The sequence below is a fragment of the Mastomys coucha genome, unplaced genomic scaffold, assembly GCF_008632895.1.
Source record: "Mastomys coucha isolate ucsf_1 unplaced genomic scaffold, UCSF_Mcou_1 pScaffold8, whole genome shotgun sequence".
Lineage (NCBI taxonomy): Eukaryota > Metazoa > Chordata > Mammalia > Rodentia > Muridae > Mastomys > Mastomys coucha.
The window spans coordinates 69,757,850-69,772,860 of NW_022196914.1; the positions used below are offsets into that span (position 1 = coordinate 69,757,850).

At 37.9% G+C, this 15,011-nt stretch overlaps 1 protein-coding gene and 1 pseudogene across 5 annotated transcripts in view; both read left to right on the top strand.

Annotated features, from left to right (window-relative positions):
- Pde4d (phosphodiesterase 4D) overlaps window positions 1–15,011 on the top strand; it is a 1,511,116-nt gene that overhangs the window by 908,523 nt on the left and 587,582 nt on the right. The gene's annotated exons all lie outside the window — the stretch shown is intronic.
- LOC116083824 lies at window positions 13,087–13,849 on the top strand (annotated as a pseudogene).

Genomic DNA, 15,011 nt, shown 5'->3' on the forward strand with positions numbered 1-15,011 from the left:
ACTTGCCAATAAGTGTGTCGGTTCTGTTGTCGTTGTCATAGTTTGGAAATCCAATGCATCACACATTTAGAATGTTAAACATGCTTCCTTTTCTCTTCTAGAATCTGAAAAAAACAATGACCATTTTTAGAACGTAGAGTTGGAAGGCATTTTAAACATTATATGTAACTCTTTTACTTTATATGAATTGTGGTATGTCCGTAAAAAATTAATTTGTGATGTCCTTTGGACTTTTTAAAAATAATTTTAGTAAGCAGTTTCCTTCTAGGTTCTGGAAGCAAAAACTCAAGAGTAATAAAAATTAAAAGACATTATGCAAAAAGAATCATAGATGACACTATTTCTCAGGATGGTGAATTAAATTTTATGTTGACATTCTAATAATATATGAACATACTCAATCATGGTAGAACCAAAAATTGAGACATTTGAAAGGAGTAGTATCAGGTTACTATCAGATTCATGGGCTGGATTTTTCTTTCTTGGTTCATTGACTCTATTGAATCTTTGTGTTATGGGTGGTACAAACTTTTTTCTTTCATTCCTCTTCTAAGAGTGTCCCTGGGGAGTCATTAGGTAAATGTTTTTAAGTCTTCCATAATAATTATCTCTGAGCCTTAATGCTTTCTGGTTTTGGCCTGTCTTCATTCTCCAATTCAAGGAAGGAGTTCAGAATGACTTCCAGTTGTAAAATGAAATACAAATCTAATTTACCACTTATTTTCTGTTTGTGTGGTCTTGGCAAATTTCACTGGCCTGGCAGGGCATGCAGTTACAGGGAGAAATGAGTCTGTCTCAACTGTGCTTCCAGCCTTGCCTTTCAGCTTAGAGTTTTACCAGAATTTAGGGACAGTCCACAGATACGTCAAATATCTCCAAGATCATCCTGTATAGACATTAAGAACGCAGGCCTTTTAAAGATGTCAAATTCAGGAATAACATATTTAAATTATTTTAGAACTGGAGGTTTTAATCATTTAGAATGTTGACTTCTTTTTGTATGTGTATATATGTACATGAACACTTATATATGTGAATACATATGTGTGTTTGCCATGGCTTTCACAAAAAGGGCGAAAGATGTTCTTGGGCATTGGTCCTCACCTTCCATTTTGTTGGAGAATGTCAAACAGGGAAGGTGAGAGCCTACAAGTTTCTGGAGGCTCCTTTGTCTCTGCTTCTTATCTCTCTGTAGGAACACTGGATTACAGACTCTTTCACGCTAGATGTCTGGTTTGTATGTGAGGACCAGAGATTCAAAGTCTGATCCTCCTTCACCATTCACCATTCAGTCACCATTGGCCCAGCCCCTCATTTAGAAAGGTCTAAGGAGAAGGGATTCCAACATTTGTTTAGCGCATGATGAATGTTTTTTACACTATTAATGGTGTGCTAATTTTTTTCCTTTTATTGAAAATTAATTAAAAATTAATTTAAAAAAATAATCAGCATCTTTAAAATGTGGGAACATGTTTAAATATAACAGCTGTTTTTTTGTTTTTTGGGTTTTTTTTTGTTTTTGTTTTTGTTTTTGTTGTTGTTAACGTTTATATCTGACTTTGGTTTCTATCACCTGCTCACTTCCAGACAATCGGAAATTTGACTGTTTAAGACAAAGTTCTCATCTCTAGGCTGAAGAGAAGGCTCACTGACTAAAAGTGTTCATTGCCCTATCAGAGAACCAGAGTTCAGATCCCAGCACCTATAGCAGGTAGCTTACGAATGTCTATAACTCTAGCTCAAAGGATCTGACACCCTCTTCTGGCCTTTGTGGGACACACCTGTGCACACATGTACCATGTTAATGCACACATGCACAGATGTGTGCACACACAAATGAAAAATAAAATAAATCTCAGTTCTTTTTTCTTAAGGAAAAGCATTAGTCTTATTCGCGACCTGCCTGTCTAGGTTATAATTTGTGTCTTTGAGGACTTTTTCTGTGATCTTTGGCTTTGGATAAGTCAGGCTACATTTAGCTACAGCCAGATGAGAATCTATCCTGTACTGACAAATTGCTCCTTTAACTGGTAATTGAAATAGATAGTATACCAGGGGGCAAGGCTGGTCTTATTACCTGGACCACAGCTGCATGCTTCATGGTCAGAGCTCATTTCTTGTGCTTCTTCATATGAATTTACAATGATCATATTTGCTGAAAATGTGATTATGCTGAGTATATGAACTAAAACATTTTATTAGAATGATAATTAAAGAAACAATCTTCATCATTACACTCATTAAGTCATAGAACATATTGATATTAATATTTGATAGGTTGGTTTTTCTCCTGTCTTTATTGGATTTCTATCAAAGAATAATAGAATTCTGTAATCATAAACTCCTGCCAAAATTAAAAAAATTAAATAGCCTAGACTTCTATCTTTCATTTCTAAAAAACAGAATAAAAATAATAGTTGACATTTACATTGCCTTTCAGAAATTGATGTAATGACTTACCAACCAGTACTAATGTAAATACTGATTTCAACTTATGAACATATGTTTTAAAATAACTGCATTCAAATAAAAATGGGTTGATTATACTACCATATTATTATTAATATCTCATTGTTCTCATTCTTGAAGAAAATATATCATATAGTTTGTAATTCTATAGTATTACAAATGTAAATGTTTATTCCTAAGGAGAGATGACCTTCAGGCAAGCCTATTTGTAGTGTGTGAACTACATTATAGCATTACCCATACAAACATTGAAAGGAGTGGGATCTCAGAAAGATGCCCTATAAGTACATGGTGAAAATTCAGGAAGATGTTCATAGGTTTGCCATTGCACAGAGCTTCTTAGGCTTTGTACTTGCCTGTGTATAATCATCTGATTTAAATTATTTGTTCATTTCCATTATAGAATAACACAGAAAATATTATCCTTTACTTTCAGAGGGAAGTGCCAAGATTTCATACAGCTGAAGAGTTTCCTTAGTATCAGTTAATAGATACAGAGGAGAATTAAGTAACTTCAGTCCTTGTATATAGCTTCCTTATTATCTGAATTAAGTAACTTCAGTCCTTGTATATAGCTTCCCTATTATCTGAAGTTTGTGGCTGGGTAGGATTTCCATGAATTAGCACAGGGAGATTTCAGACAGAGGAAAAGAACTGTCACAAAGGCACAAAGGCACCACCGAGGGAGGTATGGCATGGTTTCAGGAAAATGTTTGTGGCCAGTGAGCTCACACTCAGGCTGAAGCGCATTAGCAGGCAGATGGCAATGGAATGCTGTAGAAAGATCCATCTGGAAAGGTTTCATGGGAGCACTGGGGATGCAGTTGGTCAAAAAACATTAATGCTTCCGGATTACATGGGAATAGAGGTTAATGTCCGCCCACATCTGGCAAAAACTGATATGTGAGAAGACAGGGTGGGATATGGGAGACATTTTGGAAGACATGTCACCCTGGTACAGAAAGCAGCATGCTGAGGAAGGAGTGAGGTGTCATCAGAGGTCACATCAAGGTTGTCAAAGTTCAGGTTTGAGTGTCAGAGAAGACGGAGCCAAGAAAAGAAGTAGAAAGGAAATCACAAGGAAATACTAAACCGGAGTGTCCATATCAAGAAGCTGTTTGTGGTTTGGATGAGTGTAAGTGTGAATGTGAATGTGAACGGAGCCTGCAAGTGTCTAAACCTTATCGAAATCAGGAAACATCCACGTACTTGTACTTTTGGAAGCCATTGAGATGTTAGGTGGATGTTTCGAGGACAGATGAGGGATGTCAGGGAACTATTTCAGAAGAGCACACAGATGTCAAGTCGGTAAAGAGGGACTGGACTCAGGTAGCAGCATTAGGGAAGGGCTGGACAGAGCAATGTTCTGATGACCACTGCAGAGCTTCATCAATGAGGGGGAGCATGCATAGATCACCCAGTCTTCAGCATCCACCTGGTAAACAGAAATGCGGTACTCTGTTTTTGTTTTGTCTTTAGGTTTCATTTTTTTAGATATTTTGAATTGAGTGAGAGAAGAGGTGTGTGTTTACAGTGATCCCCCACTATCTTAGCACTGATATTTTATTAAAGACCCAGAAACTGATTTGAATTCAATTCACATATTTTCTCCATGATATCAAAGTTTACTCCTCTTGTACCACCACTCCCTTGCTTTATAAAGACAAGAGTGCTTCAGGGGAAAGAGTGGCTATTTGTTAGCATTCTGTCTAAACTCCACCCCCACAGTTACCTGACAACAGCCAGGTAGGCCTGACCCACTATAAAAGGGACTGCTTGCCCCCTCCTCGCTCTCTTGATCTCTTGTACTCTTGCCTCTCCCTCTTGCTCCCCCTCTCTCCCCATTCCCTTCCCCCTTCTCTCCAGATGGTCATGGCAGGCCTCTACTTCTCCACTCTCTCCCTCTCTTTGCCTTTCTCTGCCTCTACTACCCTCTTAACTCCCCTCCCCATGCCCTGAATAAACTCTATTCTATGCTATACTGTCATGTGGCTGATCCCTCTGGGGGAAGGGATGCCTTGGCATGGGTCCGTTGAGACATCCCCTTCCCTCATCCCTCACCCCACCCCACCATAGAACATATCCCCTTATCTCCTCTTTATCTTCATCAACACATCACTATTTGTCCATGGGTTATATCCTGATACTGATTCTCAGACCTATCCTTTATACTTTCTGTTCCTTCAAAGTAGGTCTTGGTGATCGGCAGGGACACAATTCCAGAAAATGAAGTATAAGAGAAGTTCTGGTGATGGATCCTTCAAAGATGCTCAAGAATAGCCTCTGTTCTGTGCAACTATGATGCCAACAAAGGACCTTATAGGTAGAATAGCCTCACAGGTATGGGAGAGGGATTCTGGCAGATCAGGGATGCAGAACAGAGAGATGCTGCTCAATTCCTCCATGGAAGAGCCACACCCCTTGAATCAATCCTGTATAACAATCTCTGAACTTTTTGTTGGCCAGAATTTGATTTGTTCCTCATGTCTAAAGCCAACAGAGCCAATGGTGCTGTTGTTAGAAACCCTGAATGTGCAAAATGGCCAAAGACATGAAATTGACATTTTAATGTTATTTTTGTATTTGTAAAAATTTCTAAGTTGATAATCAAGAAGGATGCAGGAGGGATGTCTTTTATCAAGAAAGCAAAGTCTTTGGAAGAGTAATGAAATTCTTAGGTAGAGGTACTGAGAAGCCTCAAGCTAAACCTGACAGTGTCTGCATTCTACTAAGCAGGCTTCAGCTGGCAAATCAAAATTTGAGTGGGATACAAAGTTGTCCAGAAGGTTCACCCTCATTACCCAATTCAAGGAACTTCTCTGTTTTCACTGTTCATTTTGGCGTTTTCCTTAGCTTTTGCCTGAGCCATACAGATACATTATTCATTTGCATAGCTCCTAGGGTTCTGCATCATAATGTGTTTACAGCATGCGCAGAAGCCTGTGCATGCTCACAGGACCAGAGCACTGGTCCTCATGTGAGAGAAGGACCAGAATACTGATGAGATGTTTGGAGCTCTCCCTGGCGTCAGGCTCGCCCCATGCATCTGCCATGCCCCTAACGCAGTCAGGCTAATTATAAGTCATCACTCTCATTTTTTCCAGAGCCTAAGAATCAGGAGGGCTGTGGGGGCAGATTCTTAAGCAATTGCACAATCTGCTATCATGAGGACCTTTTACATTTCAGCTGCTCGCTCACTCTTGTTAAAATCTGCTGCCCAGTAAGTAGTCTTTCAATCCCAGGAAGCCCTGTTGTGCCCTGCTCTGAATTAAAAAAAAAAGAAAAAAGAAAAAAAAGAAAAGCGGCAAGGGCATCCAAACATAAACATTGACAGAACGTTCTGATTTCCCTTTAGAACAGGTTTTAAACCTGGTAGGTAGGAATATTTTGCATCTTGTTGAAAAAGTCCCAAAGAAAGAAAATAATAAAAATAAATAAATGAAAGAAAAGAATTGGGATTCTGTTTAATAAACTGCAATTAGCAGTAAGGAATCCCACACATTACTTCTTTTAAAGTGACATTTTTTTAAAGACCTCTTGTATTATCATAGTCTCAAGGGAATGTCCTATTAAAATATCTTGAGATTCCTGCGAGAGGGGAGAGTCAGCCCCTGTCTGCATTTAGAAGAGCTGGGGTTATTTCTGAGCAAAACGGTAGGGCTGTAGCAAACATCAGGAGCTGTTCTACAAATAGTAAGAAAAAAAATATTTTACATACTCTGAAGCTGGCTAGTCCAGGGCTAGAATGCTGCAGATTTGGAGTCCATTAGGGACCTGCTTTCTTGATCATTCACGATATCTTTGTGCTATATCCTTACATAGAAGCAGGAATAGAGAGATCTCTAGGGTTCTCTTCTAAGGGAGCCAGTGTAACAATGCAGCTTCCGGTTTCATGCTAAAATGACCCCAGAAAGTCTTTCTCAAGCCCATCACAGTAGGGTGAGAATTTTACCATGCATAATTTGGGCCCCCAGTGGTCGTTTTACTTTTCTACCATGCTTCACCATAATATCTGTTTGGTTCTATACATAGGTCACATGGAAGCTAAGTAATAATAAAACTTAGCTAGGGAGTTTGAGTCTGAATGTGATATAGTCATAGCTTTTTTTTTTTTTTCGCCTTAGATTTGTTTCTGGGTAGATTTTTTTTAAGGCGGAGTAGGGAAGATGAGAGGTTCAGTGGCCTAAGGCAGATGAAGTCTGTTCATGGGAAAGTAAGATAATTACTCCATCAACTTGAAGTTACGTAGGATGTCAACATCAATAACAGTCCTTGGAGCTCAGTAACCTGACTGGCAGCTACAAAACCATGAAGCACAAAATGAATGTCCATTAGGGTTGGTGACAAGGTCCTGGTTGCTTTCAAATCTTGATTTCTGGAATACCTGGAAGTAGCTTCAAGTCTGTGATGTGTTTCTTACTGTTATCCTTAGAGGACTCTAGGGAGACAGACAGGTGATATTCTTCTAGTGATATTTCAATTCCATTATCTGGAGGGACTATTTGGCTCTAATTTGGTATGAGCATGTCACCCTAGAGGTACAGAGAATATGGCAATGAAAAGCATGGTCCCCTTTTATGGCTGATTAGATGTATGACTCTACAGCCTGGTTTACTTTGGAGATTAACAATATAGTTTGATTATCTTTCTTGGGTGTGGTAGAATATTCCAAAATGTTCTGTCTATGGAAAAATTAGTGCTATCCACTCACAGTGATAATGACAGAGGTAGTTCATTAAATGCATATCAAATCTTCTTTCCATATAAAAAGTGGGATTTCTCTTAAAGAAGATGGTCAGTTTTATCTATTTTATTTACACACACACACATACATACATACATACACACACATACACACACACACACACACACACACACACACACACACACACACACCTTCTTCTTGACCTTAAATATTTTCAGAGAATTGGAATTTGACCTTTAAACCAAAGATTTTCAATTATTTCATTTTTTCAGATGGTCTGTGGTTTGTTTTACTTTTTATTTATTTATTTTTTTTTACTTTTAACAAGGACGAGAACTGGGCCAGGGCTGTGACTCAGTGGTTGAGTATGTGTTTAGCATGGAGAGACATGGCTCTAATCTCTGGAACTATACACAGAAAAGTCATGAAACTTCTTTTACCAATATGATCTTGCACAAAGCCTCAATTCATTGCAGCTAGACAAAACAGGGGCATTCTCAAGGAGTTAGATGGAGGAGTCGAAGTGTAAAGACTTGGGATGATTTCATGGACCATCTTTTGCCTGAAAGTCTTAGCAAGGAAATCTATACTTCTGAATCTCAAGTCTGTGACGCCAATTCAGTGAGTCTGTCTATGATAGTGAGGATGTCAGGCTGGCCAGCATTCATGCTGGAGTCCCTCTCCCTGGAGTTCCCTGTCCACACATTATGTCCACATGATGCCATCTCAAGAACACATGAAACCTCTCTTCCTTTCTCTCTGATCATACCGTCTCACTCAGAACTCATTTTTTTCTTTTTTCTGTAGACTTTTCATATGTCTCTCCATATTTTCCTGCTTTCAAATCACTGGTTAATAGCTCCTAAGCCTTTAAATCTGGTATGTCAACAACAAAGAAAAACTCAAGTTGAGTTCTGCTTTAAGTAGAGCTGTTTATGTTATATACTTGTGTTAATATGCAACTTAAGAAATGAGTATAAGGATGGAGAGATACCTCAGCAGCTAAGAGTGCTTGATGCTGTTACAGAAGACTTGAATTCACTTTCCAGCAACCATGTCAGGCGGGCTCACAAACACCTGTAACTTCAGCTCTAGAGGATTAACACCCTTTTGGGGACACCATGGGCACTTATACCAATCTGCACATATTCATACACACATAAATGAAGCAATATATACACATATATATTGCTTCATATATATATATGCATATATATATATGAACACATATATATTGTTTTTTCAAGACAAGATTTCTCTGTATAGCCCTGGCTGTTCTGGAACTCACTCTGTAGACCAGGCTGGTCTCGAACTCAGAAATCTACCTGCCTCTGCCTCCCAAGTGCTGGGATTAAAGACATGTACCACCACTGCCTGGCAAAGCAAAATATTTTAAAAGTATAAAAATAGAAATGAATATTTGTAAGTAGATACATAGATATACACTTATTTTCTTTTAATTCTCTATGAATTGCTTTAATCACCCTATAGCACATATACACAATACTTTTGTTGGTTTTTTTTTTTTTTTAATATGGTGCAACTTGAAGTCAGGACCTCATATATGATAGGCATACTCTCTACTACTGAGTTAGATCGTAAGTCCCTTCTATTTTGAAAATTGTTGAGTGACTAATATGTATCCAATAGTATATCATTTTATTTATATCATTTATATTATTTATCATCAAAATAAGGATATTCATTCAGAGTATCTTGGCTGATCAGCAAATCATGTTTGTAACAATTTGTGTTGGCTACCTCATTCAACATTGTAACTAAAATATGTAGCTTGAAATGTAAGGTTCTCCTACTACCATATCCCAGTAAGCAAAAGTGATAGGTCTTTAGCCAATCAGTCCATGGGATCTTGGTGGGTAAAAAACCTTTGGAAGTTTTTCTAGCTCTGAAGATTTCTTCTCAACAATATGGTTGTTTCTAAGACAATTAAAATGAAGGAAATGATTTAAAAAGTGGACTGACACTGGTTCTTGTGACTTGGATCTCCAAATTAAAGTCTAAATCCTCTTTGGAACATGAGTGGAGGATGGAGATGCCTGCTTCCTGCATACATTTTGAGACAGGCTGAGGCTAAGGTGAGGGCAGGGCTGAAGGACATGCTATCCTCTTAACCTTTGCCAGGCCCGTCATGCTCGCTGTCTTCAAATTTCTGCTATATATTTTGATCCTGTCTCCACAGCAGTTGCTTACGAATGTGTTGCCAATAATGACACTGAAAATGTGGTGAGCATATAAATAGATATTTCTCCTGCAGAGATGTCATTATTTAGAAAGTCTTAGGAGGTTCTGGCAGAGGATGGAGCTACAGTACAAGAGTTTGTTTATAAAAAAAAACTAATAGTTATAAATATCAAAATACAAGCAACTAAACATCCAATGTGTAATAAAGTAATTATTGAATATTTCCCTCATGTGATAAGCAAAAGTCTTAAAATTGATATTCCTATTTGAAAACTACCCATGAAAATAAAGAAAGGTGGATATCTTCTAAATGTTTTCCCTGTGTAACTTTGTGTTAGTACTATGGGGAGATAAATAGCAAAGTATCAATGAGCACTGGTTCACAATAAACAGCCTTTTCAAGGATTTCTTAACTTATTTATTTTACATCATAAAATTTAGGTTCATTATGAAAAACATCCTGGATATCCATTCCTGTTTTATAACTGTTTCTTCAAACAGTGGTTTGAGCAGAGTTGGCAGTCTGCAACTTAGGAACCCTATTTTGAAAGTAAAAAAATGAAGAAAACACCACTCCCCAACTCCAGCTTTGATGTGAGCCACAGAGCTCATATTCATCATCTTTCTAGTAGGAAATAAACCACTTAATTTATTTTTATCTGATTCTTCCAAACATATAAATAAGGCAGGAGAGATGCAATGGGCCAAGGGCATGAGAATGTTCTATGTGTGATTAAATCTACTTATATATCTCGATATGGAAACTAATTATATTTGATAGTAATTTATGGAAGCACACACTTATTTACCTAATTTTATCTCAGAGGATATAACCCAATTTCTTGCTATGTAAACATGTGATAAAGAAGGTAATGGCATGCTGTTCATGCAAGTCTCATGTCATATGTGACAATAGGGAGAGAAAATATAGGGCGTCTTAGTTGAATTCTCAGCATGCTGCTTGCTTTCTTATTCATTTTTGTAAATAGCAATCAGCATCCTAATTACATTAACATTGCCATTTTGTTCATCCGGGTCCTGGCTGGCCCCTTAACTTGGAATGTGTAAGGATTCAGCCTTTTACCTCCTCCATCTAACTTTCTGAACACTGACATAAAGCATCAAGGGAGAGGTTCCACTCCCAACCTCATGGGACAAAGCTGTAGTCAAATTTGAGGCACGTTAAAAGTATTTTTAAAATTATATTCAGGATTTATGCATAAGATGTATATGAAACAAATGTTTTATGGTTAGACTTAGATATCACCTCAAATGTATCTCATTACAAATGGATCAATATTCAGAAGTTTAAAATTCAATGCACATAACCACTTTGTATAAGTATTACACAAGCATAAATAGAGCTCCTAAATGTTATCTGATAACTTGCCCTCTGAGGAAAAGCTACCTAACATGAGCAAAAATTAATTTTATTTGCTGATTTTGAATGTCATTTAGTTCACTCAGAAACGAAATTTTTCAACGTGCTCGTGAAAACTTTGCAAGAGTAAGTAAAGCATGTTAAATGTTAAGGAAAACCCCTGCAGAAACCATGTAATAAAATGAAATAGAAAGGTCATAATACAGCTGAAGATTGCTTTGGCCCCTGATACTGCAATTGCAGCAGTGAACTCAGCCTTTCTTCCATGTTTTATCACTAGCCATGGAGTAGACTGGCCAGTAGGGGATACTCTAGTCATTCTTATAGCTGAGTGATGGGTTGAAGTTTGAAGAAATAATAAAGATCATCTTTTTATATAGCCATCTTCCCTAGGATTTCAGGCACCCTACTTAAAGCTTGGTCTTGTAGCGACTTCCTCTGAGCAACCTTTCAAGTAAATTTTATGTCATGCATGTGACTGTGTGTATCCTTGCCAGTCACCTGTACGTCAATAAACGAAATACACAGATCAAAACTAAAGGGGCCCTCTAATCTAACTGAGCATCATTGTGTGGGGGAGTAGGGTGAAGTTCTCGAACCCTGAAGTTGAATTCCAGATATCCTCAAAAACTTCATATAACTACAGAATTCTGCTCATCTTAGAAAAACAGAAGACAATCGTGTTGAGTTAATCTAAAGATACTGCCAGGTAGCTCTGATTTTAGAAGAGAAGTGGACTTTAGGAAGGAGAATTTTGAGAGAAAGGAGAAGAGAGAAAATAATTTTTCTGTCATCCATCCTTGAAAAAAAAAGACAAATAAATAGTATTCAAATACTTTAAATGAAAACGCAATTTACAAAATTGGAAGCATGAGTTGGTAGATACAAACTCTGCTTACAAGCACTGGACAGAAAACTGTCTCTGGAATAAAGTCTTGACACCTCTGGAAGCGTGTCTTGCAGGGTTAAGATTCAGAGGTGATTATTTCAATTCTCTAACCACATGCTTGTCGAGAGATTTGGTTGTGTGTAAGCACTGCACTGCTGGTATAGGATGCAATCAGAGCCCAAGGGTGCAAAGCAGGGATTGAACCATTTCACACGTGCTGAAGCTGTGAACGAGACCTTTGCTGGGACAAGTATGAATGACTTGTTCATTGTGACTGGTACCTCTGGGCATGTTGTTGAATTACTTGGGGTTACCTGACACAGGTCAGAAAAAGACAGAGCTAAGTATTAAAAAGTATATTTGATTTTAATAGCTGATAAGTACTCCGTTGTGTAGATGTATCGCATTTTCTATATCCATTCCTCTGTTGAGGGACATCTAGGTTGTTTCCAGTTTCTGGCTATTATATAAATAAGGCTGCTATGAACATGGTGGAGCATGTGTCCTTATTACATGTTGGAGCAGAGAAATGGATGGATCTGGAGAATATCATCCTGAGTGAGGTAATCCAATCACTGAACACACATGGTATATACTCACTGATAAGTGGATATTAGCCCAGAAGATATTAATACACAAAGTACAATCCACAAACAAGAAGAAACTCAAGAAGAAGGAAGACCAAAGTATGGATACTTCATTCCTTCTTAAGAGAGGGAACAAAATACCCCGGAAGGAGTTGCAGAGACTTACTATGGAGCAGAGACTGAAGGAAGGACAATCCAGAGACTGTTCTACCTAGGAATTCTTCCCATATTCAATCATCAAAACCAGATACTATTATGGATGCCAGTAAGTGCTGGCTGACAGGAGCCTGATACAGCTGTCTTCGGAGAGGCTCTGACAGTACCTGACTAATACAGAAGTAGAGTCTCACAGCCATCCATTGGACTGAGCACAGGGTCCCCAATGAAGGAGCTAGAGAAAGGACCCAAGGAGCTGAAGGGTTTGCAGCCCCTTAGGAGGAACAACAATATAAACTAACTAGTACCCTCAGAGCTCCCAGGGACTAAACCACCAACCAAAGAGTACACATGGTGGGACTCATGGCTCCAGCAGCATATGTAGCAGAGGATGGCCAAATGGGTCATCAATGAGAGGAGAGGCCCTTGGCCCTGTGAAGGTTTTATGCCCTAGTGTAGGGGAATGCCAGGGCCAGAAGTGGGAGAGGGTGGGTTGGTGAGTGGGGGGGAAGGGAGAGGGAACAGAGTTTTTTGTTGTTGTTGTTGTTGTTTCTATTTTGGGGGATTTTTTTTAAATTTATTTTATTTTATTTCCTTTTTTTTTTGGAGGGGAAACTGGGAAAGGAGATATCATATGACATGTAAATAAAGAAAATATCTAATAAAAAAACAAACAAAAAAGTATATTTGAATAGACTATCCAGGGGGCTCGTAACCCGTGAAGATTCTCACCCTCAAGAACATGCTGGAAGCTATGTTTGAGGGCTTGGGAGTTGGAAGGAGCGTTCTCAGTTGTGGTTTTAGTTTTTGTCATTTTTTTCATTTTCATTTTTCAGAAGAACCTGAGAAGCAATCTGTCACTTTCCTTTACTGATGTTCTGATACCAAGCATCTGGCCACACAAACCTTTCCTGTGCCTTTCATTCTGATTCTTGAGTGACACAGCATTTAGGTTCCCTTCTGTTCATCTTGTTCTGCTAGTTCTTGGAAAGAAAGATATAGACATGTCAGTCACATATTCATCCACAGGGACCTGGTGGGTCTGTTCATCTATGAAGTGATTCAGTCTCACTTAGCCCATCAAACATTTGTTAAAAATCTACAAAGAGGGGCATTTCTCATGGTGCTAGTTGGGGTGAGTGGTAGCTGCTCCAAGCATGAGAGACAGGCAGCCACTGGGTCTGTTAGTGGGGTGCCATGCTTGTGGCTGTTCACTATGAGTTTAGCCCTCAATTCCAGACCCTTTCTCAAGGGACTGACAGAAAAGCCAGTGATGGCAAAACTTAAGTTGAGAATGTAATGTAAGTGCTACCTGATATCTGTAGATGGTTACATGAACATGCAGCTTGCAAATACAGAATATACAGATGGCGTGTTATCTGGACATTTGGAAGAAGTTCTAATAAGGTATAATCTAGGTTCTCTATATCAGAGGCGTTGGAGAAGAGGAAGAATATGAGAGTATTTACATATATATGTATATGTATTATATTTTTATACAACAAAGTTTATTTCAAAAAATCTATAAACAAGAAAGAGAAGGGGGTGGAGGGAGGGAGACACACACACACACACACACACACACACACACACAGAGAGAGAGAGAGAGAGAGAGAGAGAGAGAGAGAGAGAGAGAGAAAACAGACAGAGAAACACTTTATTTATTGATTGAAAATATCTTTTTCTCCAGAGGGGGTTTGATTAGATAGTGAAAACTTGGTCTTGAAAAATCGAAACTACATTATGTTTTCCTAAAACACCCATACATATATGTTGGCGCTATAGCAAACCATGCAATGACATAATGAGTTTGGCAATGATGGTTTATCCTCATTGACCTCTGGAGTCAGTTGAGGAACCTCAGACCAAAGTACTTGTTTTATTTTTTTAATTTTTAGAACAGTACCTGTTCTAAAATCCAGCCCTCCATTTTGGATTCTTGAGAAAACAGAACAGAGTAGAATTTCAAAGCTTAGAGTATTAACCAGAAATTTGGCATTAGTACTTTTCATGAAACACTTTAGTAAATTATATACTCAGGAATCTCAGTCTTAAAATAATTTTTAATCTATACAGTGAAAAGAATAATTACCATTTTCCTATTATATTTATATGTGTATCATTCAAAAATGGCATTGAAAATCTTGATTATTGCTATACCTGCCATCCTGCCATTGTATAATTACATAGCAAATTATATTTAGCAATTACCTTCCAATATAGTAATTCCAATTTTAAAGTATTTATTAAAATTTCACCCTGATAGCAATCTTGCAAATATTTTCAAGCTCATAAACATGCTTATATGTTGCTTAGGAGTTTTTAACCAGATTTAAAATATATGTAATAAGTAAATTCAAATATTTTCAAAACTGATGATCTCTTTTGTCCTAATTTAAAAAGAATATTAAAGCACTAATTAAAATCAGATTGTTAAATAATAAAATTGTGACCCTAAAAAACCCTCCCTTGTATTGTGAAACTAAATTACAACTCTTGCCTGGAGAAAATTTGTAAGTATTTGTATTTATTCTGATCTTATTAATAGCATGCAGGCGAGGCAGTGAAGGATGATGTGGTTGGGTAATACCCTGCATGAACTGAAATATCTACAGGAAAGCT